This window comes from Ochotona curzoniae, unplaced genomic scaffold (genome assembly GCF_017591425.1).
Source record: "Ochotona curzoniae isolate NIBS_2020 unplaced genomic scaffold, NIBS_Ocur_1.0 scaffold_274, whole genome shotgun sequence".
NCBI classification, from domain to species: domain Eukaryota; kingdom Metazoa; phylum Chordata; class Mammalia; order Lagomorpha; family Ochotonidae; genus Ochotona; species Ochotona curzoniae.
Window position 1 is genome coordinate 5,336,027 of NW_024467101.1, and position 14,196 is coordinate 5,350,222.

At 44.0% G+C, this 14,196-nt stretch overlaps 1 long non-coding RNA gene across 1 annotated transcript; it reads right to left on the bottom strand.

Annotated features, from left to right (window-relative positions):
* Positions 1–9,015: 9,015 nt before the first annotated feature.
* Positions 9,016–13,063, bottom strand: LOC121172103. Its single transcript, XR_005886201.1, has 3 exons — positions 13,006–13,063; positions 9,283–9,409; positions 9,016–9,102 (listed from the first exon to the last, which is right to left on the bottom strand). It is a non-coding gene; the product is annotated as an uncharacterized LOC121172103 (long non-coding RNA).
* Positions 13,064–14,196: the final 1,133 nt, after the last annotated feature.

Genomic DNA, 14,196 nt, shown 5'->3' on the forward strand with positions numbered 1-14,196 from the left:
TTCCTGCTTGTGGCCTGGGAAGGCACTAGAGGATGACCCAAAGCCTTGGGAGCCTGTATCCTCGTGGGAGACTCAGCAGAATCTCCTGGTTTCAGATCAGATCACGTTGTAGCCACTGAGGTCATTTTGGGAGTGAACCAGCAGACGCAAGATTCTATTCTTTATATCTCCTCCTCACTGTAAGTCTGCCTTTCCAGTAAAAACACACAAATCTAAATAAACAAAAACAAGGCTCAAATACATTTATATAGAATTTATATACATATTATATACATGAGTTTCGCATTTTGTTACAGTAAGTTAAGCTGCCGCTTCCCTTTGTCAGCTATGTATGAATCCCGTATTGTAGTAATATTTTAAAGTTTTATTCTTTCCAATTTTAGTATATGTGCTGCTGAAGTGAGCACAGTTTTATTCTTTCTTATCCAACCCTCTGACAAATTACCTGGAAAGGCAACAGAAGATGGGTCACATATAATGGGGTCCCTGACACATATGGAGACCACCAGGATGAAATTCCTAGCTTCTGGTTTGGGCCTGCTACCGATTTTGCTATTGCAGTCACTGGGGAGTGAACAAGCAGACAGAACAGTCTCTCAATTTCTTTCTCTGTTGCTCTTTCAAATATATAGTAAACCTGTTTTTAAAAAGACTGCTGTGGCAAGCTTTGTTTTGTAGCATGTTCAGCCATCACATTTAGCTTCATGCTTCAGTGATGCCAGTTAAGGTACCCTAAGCCCATTTCAGAAGGCGTGGGTTCAATTCCTAGCTCGGGCTCCTGATTCTAACTTCTAACCAGGCACTTCACCTGAGAATCCCACCCCCAACCTCCCAGCCCCTTCCACAACTCTGCCCGCTTACCAATCATTCTTAGGCAATCACCTATGACAGTCTCAGACGCCAATCCTCGGGGGCCTGCCCTCAGTCCCTCCCAACCCCCGGCCCCTACGCCTTGCAGGCTCACCTGGGTGGCATAGAGGCCCCCAGGCGCGGCTCTGTCTCCCTCTCCTCCTTCTGGCTCCCCCTTTCCTCCCCTTTTTCCTGACTGCTCCTCCGCCACCTCCATTCCGTTCCTGTCCTGCTGGAAGAAACCTCCTAAAGATACTTGTTGCGTCTGGTGTTTCCGGCTCACAGTAAAGAACAAGGCTGCGGGAATTAGCTGTGCGTAATAACATAAAAACCAGAACTTTAACTTTTAAAACAGCTAACGGTAACTATGTACTCTGACAGTATGATTAACGTAGACGGAGCACAAGTATTAAAATTATGCAGAAATACCGTTCATGATACCAGTGTAATGACACCTGGCAAAGCAATATTCATTTTACAATAACCAAATTTTAGGTCAGAATTTTGCAAGAGTTACACGATAGAATATTAAGCAATCTTCAAAACACATTATGCAAAATTTGATGCCCCTAAACAGAGCATCAAATTACACTGGGAAAAAAATGACAGAAAAAAACAGAACATCTATAGTATAAAGTAAAAATGAATACAACATAAATCCAAAGTGCAAGAATCAATTCTGACGTAGCCCTTCAATACCAACCATCTAATTAAACAACTATAAATATGTGGAGATGGGAGGAGGTGAAACCTTATAAAAGCTGACAGGATAAACCCATTCAAATTACTAATGGGATAACGTGCCAGCTTGGGAGGGGTTGTATTTCAAAGAAGCCTCTTACTTTTCTCCTTGGGGCCCTTTCTTTGACCAAGCGGTCCCTGTGTCAACTCCGGCCTCTGCCAAGGTCATCGCCAAGATGAGGCTTCTCCACCTTCCCCAAAGCTCCGAGCCAAACAAAACCTTCTCCGAAAGAACACACAACTCAGCAACACTGCCCCTCGCACGCCCCGGGACACACACACGGACACGCCGTGCCGGGAGCGCTGCCTGGGGAGCCCCGTGGCCCAGCCCGACGCAGCCACGCCTGCACCTGCGGGAACCGAGGCGCAGAGCACCCAGAGCGCACAGCTTCCCCGAGCAGGAACACCGCACAGGAAGCCCCGCCGCCACGCCAACCTCCCCGCGCCGGCGGAGCGGACACGCACCGCACGCACACAGCTGCCCGCACAGCACTCTGCCCTCAGCCGGCGCCCTCCCGGCCGCAGGGGACTCTCCACACACACACTCACCGCCGTCGGACTGCAGCGCGGCCGGGGAACTGCTCAGGGCTCCCTCGGCGTGGGCGTTCTAGAACACTCGCCGGCGGCCGGACCTCAAGAAATGTGGCCACGAGGGGACACAAGATCCCGCGGGATTGCACGGCGTTACTCTGACCCTTCTGATTGGCCGATTTGTCCAGCCAGTAAAAGCAAGACTTCCCAGATGACACAGCCAATCGGAATCGCCTCTGGGATGGGGCGGTCACTTGGTTTGTCCAGGCAAGGGGAGGCTGAGCTGAGGAAACTCTCCCTGCTGTGGTCTGCCGTGCCCAGCAGGTGGCGATGTTCACCAACTGAAGATCCCACTGCCAGAGCATCTTCCTCCCCCACTGATTCTGCTGAGAACTTTCTTCATGAGCTAACGGTTTACACAACCAACAGTGATTTCCTGGTTTAATCCAATTATATATATATGTTAATTTGAAGAAATATTTGCGATAATTGGGCTGGGAACCATGTATCAGTGGCTAAATCCTTGCCTTACAAGCACCTGGATACAATATGGGCGCTTGTTTGTGTCCCAGCTGCTCCACATCCTGTCCAGCTCCCTGTCTGTGGTCTGTGAAAGGAGCATTTGATGGCCAATCTCTGGGATCCTGCAGCTGCATGGGAGATCTAGAAGTGGTTCCTGGCTCCTGGCTTCAAATGGGCTCATCTCTAACTTTGCACCCATTTTAGAATGAGGCTATATATGGAATATGATTCTCTCTGTCTCTCCTCTGTAATCTGCCTTTCCAGTAACTTCTTCCCATTCTGCCCATCCAAGGGCATGCTCTTCCTTGGTTCCCCCCCCGCCTTTTTTAACCCCTAAAGAGCAGCAATTATGCATTGTAGAGGAAGAGTCTATCAGAATGTAAATCCCATCTTCCTGAACCTGCTCCAGGAAAGCCAGAGTCAAAAATGAACTTCAATCCCCATCTCTAAGATATTGTTATGGCCAAAGCATAGATGGGGCCTTGTAAGAATGGGTGGGGGTGGGGGGAGGTTGCTGCCAGTCACACCCTTCTGATGGGTCTTCTTGTTCTGAACAAGGAACTAAATGGGATTATTGCCCATTGTGAATTAGTTCCATTCCTCACACTTTAATTGTCCCCCTCCCTGAGCTGTTGCAAAAAGACACCACTTGCATCCTTTTCTTGAGTCTTTCCTCTCTTCAAGCACATGTAGGGAGCTGGAGGGGAAGTGGAACTGCCAGGATAAGAACTGGCACCCATATAGAATCCTAGCATGTTCAATACGAAGACTTCAGCCACTAAGTCACAGCGCTAGGCCTATTTTATCTTTTAACAAATATTTTCTTTTGCCTCCCCCAAATTCTTCCACACCTGAACCCTTCCCATGTTAACCAGAAGCCCCCATGGTTGTTCATGCTTTTCACCTATATTAATAATATTAAAAGTAAAATTGGAAATTAAAAGAGAGGGGTGCCCAACTGAGTCTGAAGACAGAGGCACAGGTCCTGAACTCTCCCAGCAGTGTGGCCGTTGCTGGAGGGACCCAGGCTGAGCCAGACTCAATTCATGGATTCCTAGCTCTGGGCACAGCTGCCAGGTGGTGGGCAAATGCTGAGTTTGTGTAAGGCCTGAGAAATTCCTCCTCTCACAGCAATTACATTTTGGGCAGATGCAGGACCCTGGCTCCATCCACCACCACCATCCTGGTGGGAGGAGCCCAGGTGAGTCAAGCTGGAGGTACAGGTTTTTGACTCTCCAGATGCTTGGAAACTAGTGGACTTTGCCCGGCAATGTGCTCTGGCATCTTGGTGTTGTGGGCTTACAGGGAGTCTGGGAGATGACACACATGGGCATTACCAAGGACCTTAACGTTCAGGTCAAGGTGAGGATTGACTTCTCTAGAACTTTCATGATCAAGGCTGCTCTATTTGAAGGGCTACAGCATTAAATCTATCAGAGAATATCAGAAAACGGATGCAGGGTCCCAAGGCTTTGGGCCATCCTTGACTGCTTTCCCAGGCCACAGGCAGGGAGCTTGATGGGAAGTGGGGCTGCTGGGATTAAAACTGATGCCCATACAGGATCCTGGCGCATTCAAGACGAGTACTTTAGCTGGTCAAGAAATTGACAAATACTTAAGTGAATCATGTCTGGTCATAGAACTGCAGGGTGATATTTGGGTTCAACCGTGTGGTACTGTGGCTGGGAACAAGCCTGGCTGGGGAGCTAAAGGAACATCCCACCTGGGATGGACTTCCCATCACTGATCACAAGTGCCAGAATTGGTGCATTGTCCTGGGTTGAACATGGTTTCAATCTCCCTCAGCCTGGTGTGGCATGGGTCAGTGGAGGGGCAGGCTGGACCAGGGGTCTCAGTTCCCGCTTAACTATATGAGAGCTGTTTCTGGGTATGGACCAGGTGGGGATCCAGTGGGGCCAGAGTCTCCTGGTCCAGGTTCTAGGGCCTACCTACATATTTGATGTAAGGGCCATGATCCTGAGGGTGCAGAGTCTAGCAGGGCCTGATGTCCTGGCCCCAGTCCTGGCCCCAGTCCTTGCGCCAACCTATGCATTGGGTGCTGAATCCATGAGCTCCAGGTGTGTGGGGCTCACAGGGTCCTGGATCTCCTGGTCCAGGTCACCAAGCCCACCTGAATGGTAGGGGCTGGGTCCATGAGTGCCCAGGGTAGTGGGTCTGGCAGGTCCCAAGTTGCATGGTCCAAAGTGATGGGCCTTCTTGAGAGGTAGTTGTTGAACCCATGAGCCCTGAGGGTCTGGGGTCTGCCATGGCCCAATCACCTGGCTCACATCCATGAGCCCACGCAGGAGTTCGGTCCTCCTCAGTGTGGAGGATGGAGTGCTGGATAGCAGACCATGGTGCACATTGAGGACATGGTAGCTCATTAGGGTCTGCAAAGGACATCTGGTACAATGGCAGAGAATGGAGAACAGAACATGGACAACTACCCCAGTCAAACAAGGACAGCAAATACCAGGGCAATTGGAGGCTGTGAGGTCAATGGTATCAGCCAATGGACATTGGAAGGGATTCCTCACCCATCGATCAGTGAGATAGACAGCGTTTTGAAAATATCGCATCCATACGGGTAGTATGGAAGTCAGTATGCAAAGTGCTAGGAGAATTTAAAATAAACCTGCCATATGACCCAGCAATCCTACTCCTAGGAATATATATAAAGAAAATGAAATTTGCACATGAGAAAGGGATCTGTAAACGAATATATATAGCAGCACAATGTACAATGGCAAAGACACAGATACAAATGAGACACCCATCTAAATAGTGTGTAAAAGACTTGTGTTACATTTACTGCATGGGATATGACTCAGCCATTAAAAATAATGAAATTCTACCATTTGCAAATAAATAGTCCTAATTACAAACCATTTTGCTCAAATAAGTGAAACCCAAAAGGACAAATATTGATACAAGACAACCTTCATGCAAATTATAAGATCAATAACCCCTTCAAAACTGTTTGTGCTTCAACCCATGTGTTTTAATATTTTTGTTTTTAGTTTCATTTTGTCAAAATGGTTTTTTTTTCTTATCAAATTGTTCACTGACCTGTAGATCACACAGCAGTATCAATTTCTCTAATGTTTTTTGTTTTCTTTTTCATTTCTTCATTGACACAGTAGCGTGTTATTTAACTCCATGGTGCTCTAAATATTTTGAACTTTTCTTCTGGTGTTGACTTTTGTTTTATAGCTTCTCATTTAAGGGAATGAATAGTAACTGTGTAATAGAGCCTATCAATTGGAGATGTGAAGTTATAGTGCAGTTTGTATCTCTACTTCCAAATCAAAGATGGAACCCCAATGAAATGGATTGGTATCTGTTACAACAGGATCCTGGACTGTTGGCCTTTGTCCCCACAATGTCAGGATACACTGAAACAGCGAAATATGCTCTTAGGAATGCTTATGATGGACAATATTAGCATGGGGGAGGGCATCTGAGACAATCCCAGAGCCTATGGAACTATACCGTAAAATCAAAAATAAAGCAGAATGAAAAAAGTGCTAAATAAAATTAATTTAAAACACATGCAAAAAACACAGAAAAGGTTTTTCCAGTCTTCACATTCCTGAGATTTCATCCCTGTGTAAACTTTTATGATTGCTTACTTCCGATTGCTGGCAAAATACTGCCCCCCTCTACACCCACGAGAGTTCACCCCTGTGTGAACTTTTTGATGAGCAATCAGAGATGACTTAACACAAAAGCCCAATCCACACTCTTTACATTTAAAAGGTGTTTCCCCTGTATGAATTCTCTGATGTCTAATGAGAGATGGCAAATCATAAAAGGCTCTTCCACACTCTTTACATTTACAAGGTTTCTCACCTGTGTGAATTCTTTGGTGAGTAATAAGAGTGGACTTGACATAAAAGGCACTTCCACACTCTTTACATTCAAAAGGTTTCACCCCTGTGTGGATTATCATATGTTTTCTTACTTGTGACTGCTGATAAAATGCTTTCCCACACTCTTTACACTTAAAAGGTTTCTCCCCTGTGTGAATTCTCTGATGTGCACTGAGAGATGACATGTCATAAAAGGATTTTCCACATTCTTCACATTCATGAGATTTCTTCCCTGTGTGAATTTTCAGATGCTGGCTTACTTGTGATTGCTGGCAAAATGCTTTTCCGCACACTTTACATTTAAAAGGTTTCTCCCCTGTGTGGATTCTTTCATGTCTAATGAGACATGACTTATCACAAAAGGCTTTCCCACACTCTTTACATTTAAACGGTTTCTCCCCTTTGTGATATCTCATATGTATGATTAACTGTGACTGCTGGCAAAACGTTTTTCCACACTCCTTACATTTAAACGGTTTCTCCCCCGTGTGAATTCTCTGGTGTGAAATCAGAGATGATTTATAATGGAAGGCTTTCCCACACTCCTCACATTCATGAGATTTCTTCCCTCTGTGAATTATCAAATGTTTGCTTAGTGCTGGTTGGTGAAAAAATGCTTTTCCACACTCTTTACATTTAAAAGGCTTCTCCCCTGTGTGAATTCTCTGATGTTTAATGAGAGATGAATTATCACAAAAGGCTTTCCCACACTCTTTACATTTAAAAGGTTTCTCCCCTGTGTGAATTCTTTCATGCCTAATGAGACATGACTTATCACAAAAGGCTTTCCCACACTCTTTACATTTAAAAGGTTTCTCCCCTGTGTGAGTTTTCAGATGCCTGCTTAGTTGTGACTGCTGACAAAATGCTTTTCTACATTCTTTACATGTGAAAGGTTTCTCCCCTGTGTGAATTCTCTGATGTCTAATGAGAGATGACTTATATTCAAAGACTTTCCCACACTCTTTGCATTCATGCGATTTTTTGCCTCTGTGAATTTTCAGATGTTTGCCTAGGTGTGATTGCTGGCAAATTCCTTCTCTGCACTCTTTACATTTAAAGGGTTTCTTCCCTGTGTGAATTCTCGGTTGTACAATGAAAGATGACCTCTGGTGAAATGCTTTTGCATGATGTGTAATGAGAGCTGACTTGTCACAAAAGGCTTTCCCACAATCCTTCCATTCATAAGGTTTCTCCTTTCTGTGATTTCTCTGCTGTTGATTGAGGCTTGAGTTGGTGTTTACAACTTTCCTGAGGTTGATTTGACTTTCCTGATTTCCATGCAGTTCATCCTTTTTGTGGGCATCTGAAATGAAGGGTAGAAGCAACTACATCCCTGAATCACATCTCAGTATTTCTTTTCAATTGCTCATGCAGAATCAGTGAAATTTCTTGTTTCTCCAGATGAATCAGATTTTAACACATGAGCGAAAATATGTTCACATCACATTCTTTTTCACTAGTTTTTAATATACTTTTCTGACTACTTAATATTTTACATAACTTGAAATTCTGTATTTTAGGTGGGTGGGGGGAATAAAACAGGACAAAGGATGGTGTACAGAAAGTGAAATCAATGCCCAAGATATCCATACAGCACCAGTTTTGAGTCTTCTCTACTATGCTTCCAGTATAACTTCCAACTAATGGACCTTGGGAGTTAGAAGATAGTTCAAGAGCTTGAGTTCACGTGACAGCCATGAAAGCTCAATATGTGTTTTCATTTTTTTTTTAAAGATTTATTTTATGTTTATTGGAAAGACGGATATACAGAGAGGAGAGACAGAGAGGAAGATCTTCCATCCGATGATTCACTCCCCAAGTGAGCACAACGGCTGATGCTATGCTGATCCAAAAGCCAGGAGCCTCTTCCGGGTCTCCCACGCGGGTGCAGGGTCCCAAAGCTTTGGGTCGTCCTCGACTGTTCTCCCGGGCCACAAGCAGGGAGCTGGATGGGAAGTGGGGTTGCCAGGATTAGAACCGGTGCCCATATGGGATCCCGGGCGTGCAAGGCGAGGACCTTAACCACTTGCGCCACTGTGCCGGGCCCAATATGTGTTTTCATTTTTAAAATTTCATTTTGGTCTAATTCTAACTGTTGATGGCTTCTGAAGAATACATCTGTGGGGGAGGTGGCCAGTGCAATATCATACTGATCCCATATGGTCCCAGTTGCTCCACTGCCCATCCAATTTACTGCTCATAGTCTAGAAAGCAATGGAATGTGGCCAACTCCTTGGGATTCTCCAGCCATGTGGGAGACCCAGAAGAAGCTTCTGGCTCCTGGCTTCAGATCTGCCCAGCTTCAGCCACTGTGGAAGTGAACCAGCAGATGGAAGCTCTTGCTCTCTGTCTCTCCTTCTCTCTGTAAGTCTATATTCCCAATTATACATCCTTTAACAAGGGCTGCAGAATGCCTGTGTCCGATCATGACATGAGCTATCCTTAGAGATAAGACCTAAAATGCAAGAGCTTTTCTGCCCAGCATGTGCTGACTTACCTGAGACTTGTTTGTTGACAGGTTTTTCCACTGTCCATGGCACTGCTCCTTGTTCCAAGATCACACCAGGCTTGCTAATGTAGTATCCTAGTAATGGGACGTTGTGAAATCAATAACTTGGGGACTTAACCTCTTGGTCCCGCAGGAAGGCCGGTATGAATCACTTCCTGCAGCATAGAACTCACATTCTTCATAGCCTCACACACTAGTTCTATCAGGCACTAGATTGTAGGAACTTCTTTCTTTTATCAACAGAATTTCACTCACCCAAGGAGAGCAGATTGCTATAGGTCTCAAGCATCACATCCCTGTACAGGGTCCTCTGAGCAGTGTCCATGATCTTCCATTCCTCCTGGGTGAAGTTCACAACCAGGTCTTCAAATGACACCAGCATCTATAACAGAACATTTCTCTTCAGCTCTGCATCACTAAACATACAGCGTACATTCTTCCGTGTTTACTTAGTTCATATTTTCTATAGATGTAGTTTACTTTGCACTCTATTAGGGAACACAGGGGAAAAATCAAAATGAAAATATCTCGTGCTCCATTCAATTTCCAATAGCAAAACTACAATAGATTTCATCTTATTATTTAAAACTGATCCTTTTCTAGAAAGATTCTGAAATGTGTAATCTGTCAACACAAACAAGACCTAAACAACCCGCTAGATGAGAGACACATGTTTCATATTCACTAGAATAAGAAAATTCTTTAATGATCTGTGAAAACAATTTGATGACACATTCTAATGGATTTTAAAATCTGATTAATATTAATGGAATTCAATTTTCTTATTCCAACTTGGAAAAATAAACACTTGGTAATACTGTTTAAACCAAACTTATATAAAAATTTCCATACTTATATTAGAATTAAATATGTATCTAACAATGCTTATTTTTCTTTGAAAATGCACCTAATAGAATCATTTCTGCTTTCTCTTTCTTACATTTCATGCAATATGTTTCAAATTAAACTGGAATTTTAATTTTATATAACAAATTATAAACTCAGTTGGGAGATAACTACAGTCTGACTCAAAACTAACATCTTCTTTGCACACGCAGTTGCCCCCCCGGACCCAGTCATAGGCTGCCAACTGTGCAGAGAAAATGTGTAAGTTAAACCGTTAGCTATCATCAATCAAGTTGCTTCTGTATATATTTATATATGTATTTTTAAAAAAGATTATTTTAATTTTTATTGGAAAGTCAGACATACAGAGAGGAGGAGAAACAGAGAAAAATCTACCATCCACTGACTCATTCCACAATTGGCCACAATGGCCAGAGCTGCTCTGATCCGAAGCTAGGAGCCTAGAGCCTCTTCAGGTCTCCCACACAGGTGCAGGGTCCCAAGGGTATGGGCCGCTCTCAATTGCTTTCCCAAGCCACAAGCAGGGAGCTGCATGGGAAGCAGGGCCGCTGTGATTTGAACCAGCAGTCATATGGGATCCTGGCGCATGCAAGGTGAGGACTTCAACTGCTAGGCTACTGCACCAGGCTATATATAGATAGACAGATACACAGCAGATACATAGATATAGATATACACACACATATACTTGTTTGGCTAGCACTTTAATAGCTCTACATCATACTCTCTCTTTCTCTACCTCCAAAGTAACTAAACAAATCACACATTTTACAAATGCTAATTATAAAAAGTTGAATTCAATACTATAGTTACAAGTGAAAAATAAACTCCTCAATAAAAAAGAAATAACTGGGCCCGGCGCGGTGGTGCAAGTGGTTAAGGTCCTCGCCTTGCACGCCCGGGATCCCATATGGGCGCCGGTTCTAATCCCAGCAGCCCCGCTTCCCATCCAGCTCCCTGCCTGTGGCCTGGGAAAGCAGTCGAGGACGGCCCAAAGCTTTGGGAACCTGCACCCGCGTGGGAGACCCGGAAGAGGCTCCTGGCTTCGGATCGGCATAGTATCGACCCGTTGCGCTCACTTGGGGAGTGAATCATTGGACGGAAGATCTTCCTCTCTGTCTCTCCTCTCTGTATATCCATCTTTCCAATAAAAAAATAATAAAAATAAATCTTTAAAAAAAAAAGAAGTAACTGATATTCTGATATATTAACAGAAAAAGAAAAAACAAAACAGCAACATTGTGGGATTGGATTATTGTGCACGGCCTTTGTTTAGACTCTTGAGGAATAGTAGGGTTTGTTTTGTTCTGATGATTTCCTAGCTTCCGTGTGTCAATCTCTTTATCAATTGGAGTATTAAGCCTTATATTCTGAAATGAAGTTAAAGTATGCTATTACAAAAACTACAGCTGCCAAAAAGGAGAGTGGGTAGCAAATACAGGCAGGAGACAAAGTAGAAGCAGGAAGTATCACTGGACTAAAATACATATTTTGTTACGTGTGAAATTTGTCCAGTTTCATCAGAATAGATTATATATCTGAATAGCATGAAACAAAGTACACACAACTAAAGAAGAAACTCGAAAAAGATTCCAAGTCTTACAAAATGTGTACTCACTTTGTAGTAACAGAGAATGTAAACTGATAAAAAAGAATACATCAATTGTAAATACAAAACACAAACTATATACATCACTCTGGAACCATGATGAAATGTATACCGAAGCATATATCAAACGTAAGAGCATCAGGATAGTGAAGCAGGATAATCTTCCAGATGTAGTGCTAACATGGCTCATATCTTGGCTGCTCCATTTCTGATCCAGCCTCCCTGTTTATGGTCGAAGGCAGCAGCAGGGAACGGCTCAAGTCTTTGAGACACTGAATTCATGTGGGAAATCTGGAGACAGCTCCTATCACCTAGCTTTGGATCAGCTCGGCTCTGGCCATTGCAGTCATCTGAGAACGGACCTAAGCAAAAACTGTAATATGGGTAACGAAAGAAAATATTGAGAAAACCTCTAAAATTAAAAACTTGTAGGGCCTGGCACGATAGCGTAGTGGTTAAGGTCCTCGCCTTGCAGGCACCAGGGATCCCATATGGGCACCAGCAGCCCTGCTTCCCATCCAGCTCCCTGCTTGTGGCCTGGGAAAACAGCTGAGGATGACCCAAAGCTTTGGGACCCTGCACCCGTGTGGGAGACCTAGAGAAAGTTCCTGGCTCCTGGCTTTGGATTGGCTCAGCTCTAGCCGTTGCGACTGCCTGGGGACTTTCATATTAATGAGCAGATCTAAAAAAAAAAAAAAAAAAAAAAAAAAGAACCTGCATGTGGAGCTGGCATTTCAAACTACCACCTGATCCACCTCCAATCCAGCTCTCTGCTAACTGGAAAACAGTGGACGATGGCCCAGTAATTGGGTGGGAGACTTCTCTGGGAGACCAAGATAAGCACCTGGTTTCTCTCACTGTCCAACCCTGTTGGGTCCAACATTGGACCACTGTGACATCTGGAGAACAAACCAGGAAATGGTAAGGCACGTTCCTTTCGTTTTTGGCACTCAGCCTTTAAAATCAATGAATGAGAAAATGAATCATGAATGAATCATCTTTTAACAAAACCTGTATCAGTTTCTATTCTCCACACATTCCTGTCACAGCTCACGAGCGTAATACAGGCTCCCATATGCTATTGGGAAACACATATTTTATATTTCAGGATTCCAAAAAAATAAAGCCAAAAACTGAAAACTTACTAATTCATTTTTTGTAAGTCTTACCACTTCAAAATGTTGAGTGTTTATTTCCAGGTTGGTACTAAACCACTTAATTATATCACAAGACCAATAAAGACCATTTCAGATTTGATATTACATAAGAATCAACAAATTCTAAGTACCAATTTGAATCAGGCAAAGACAAAACAAGCAAACAAACAAAAAAGCTTGGTTATGGCATCAGAAAACGTGGGGAGATGGTTTCCATCAGGTTTGAGAGCACTAATGTCTTACTCATGACAATTTTAATATACACCTGTTTTTCCATTGTAACTAAAACACCCACATAAAGCTTCTAAAAAGAATGTGAAACAAGTTCAGAAATCAATAACTTACTGTCTGCGTGTTCATTTCCTCTAGCCTTTGAAACATGGAGCAGACTTCAAGGTTATACCTGGAAGAGAAAAGGAGAGTTATTGGTCTGGTTTATTCCTAGTCACCACTGCGCTAGCAATGTCATGATAGAAATGGTTACAGGAGGGCCAGACACGGTAGCCTAGCAGTTAAAGTCCTTTCCTTGTATACGCTGGATCCCATACGGGCTCCAGTTCTATTCCCGGTGCCCCGCTTCCCATCCAGCTCCCTGCTTGTGGCCTGGGAAAGCAGTCGAGGATGGCCCAAAGCCTTGGGACCCTGCACCCGTGTGGGAGATTTGGAAGAGGCTCTGAGCTCGTTGCTTCGGATTGGCACAGCTCCGGCATTGATGCCACCTGGGGAGTGAATCAGGTAATGGAAGAGCTTCCTCTCTGTCTCTCCTCCTCTCTATCTGAATTTCCAGTAAGAATAAGTAAAACTTAAAAAAAAAATGCCAATTTGTATTCTAGCTGCTCCACTTGTTATCCAGATCCCCAATAATGGCCTGAGAAAAGCTACAGAGGATGACACATGTTTGGGCCCCTGCCAGCCACAGGGAAAACCCAAGTGAAGCTCCTGTCCTTGAAGTCAGCCTTGCTCAGTGCTGGCTATTGGGCCATCTGAGGAGTGTTACACACATGACAAATGCCTTGATTTACTCATTAACATTTTATATATTTTGGATGATCATTATTGTGTGTTAACCACAACCCAGTTTTCTCAAAACATATAACTATGCAGTCTCCTAGTAATATTAATATAGTCAGAATACAAGTATTAAATATATGCAGAAATACAGTTCATGATAACATGAGTCTAATTAAACCTGGAAAGCAATATTCATTTTAGAATAATCAATTCTGAGCCAGGCGCAGTAGCCTAGCAGCTAAAGTCCTCGCCTTGCATGCACTGGGATCCTAAATGGGCGCCGGTTCTAATCCTAGTAGCCCTGCTTCCATCCAGCTCCATGCCTGTGGCCTGGGAAAGCAGTCGAGGACAGCCCAACGCTTTGGGACCCTGCACTCACACAGGAGACCCAGAAAAAGCTCCTGGCTCCTACTTCAGATTGGCTCAGCTCCGGCCATTGCAGCCGTTGCAGCCACTTGGGGAGTGAATCATCAGACGGAAGATCTTCCTCTCTGTCTCTCCTCCTCTCTGTATATCTTTCCAAAA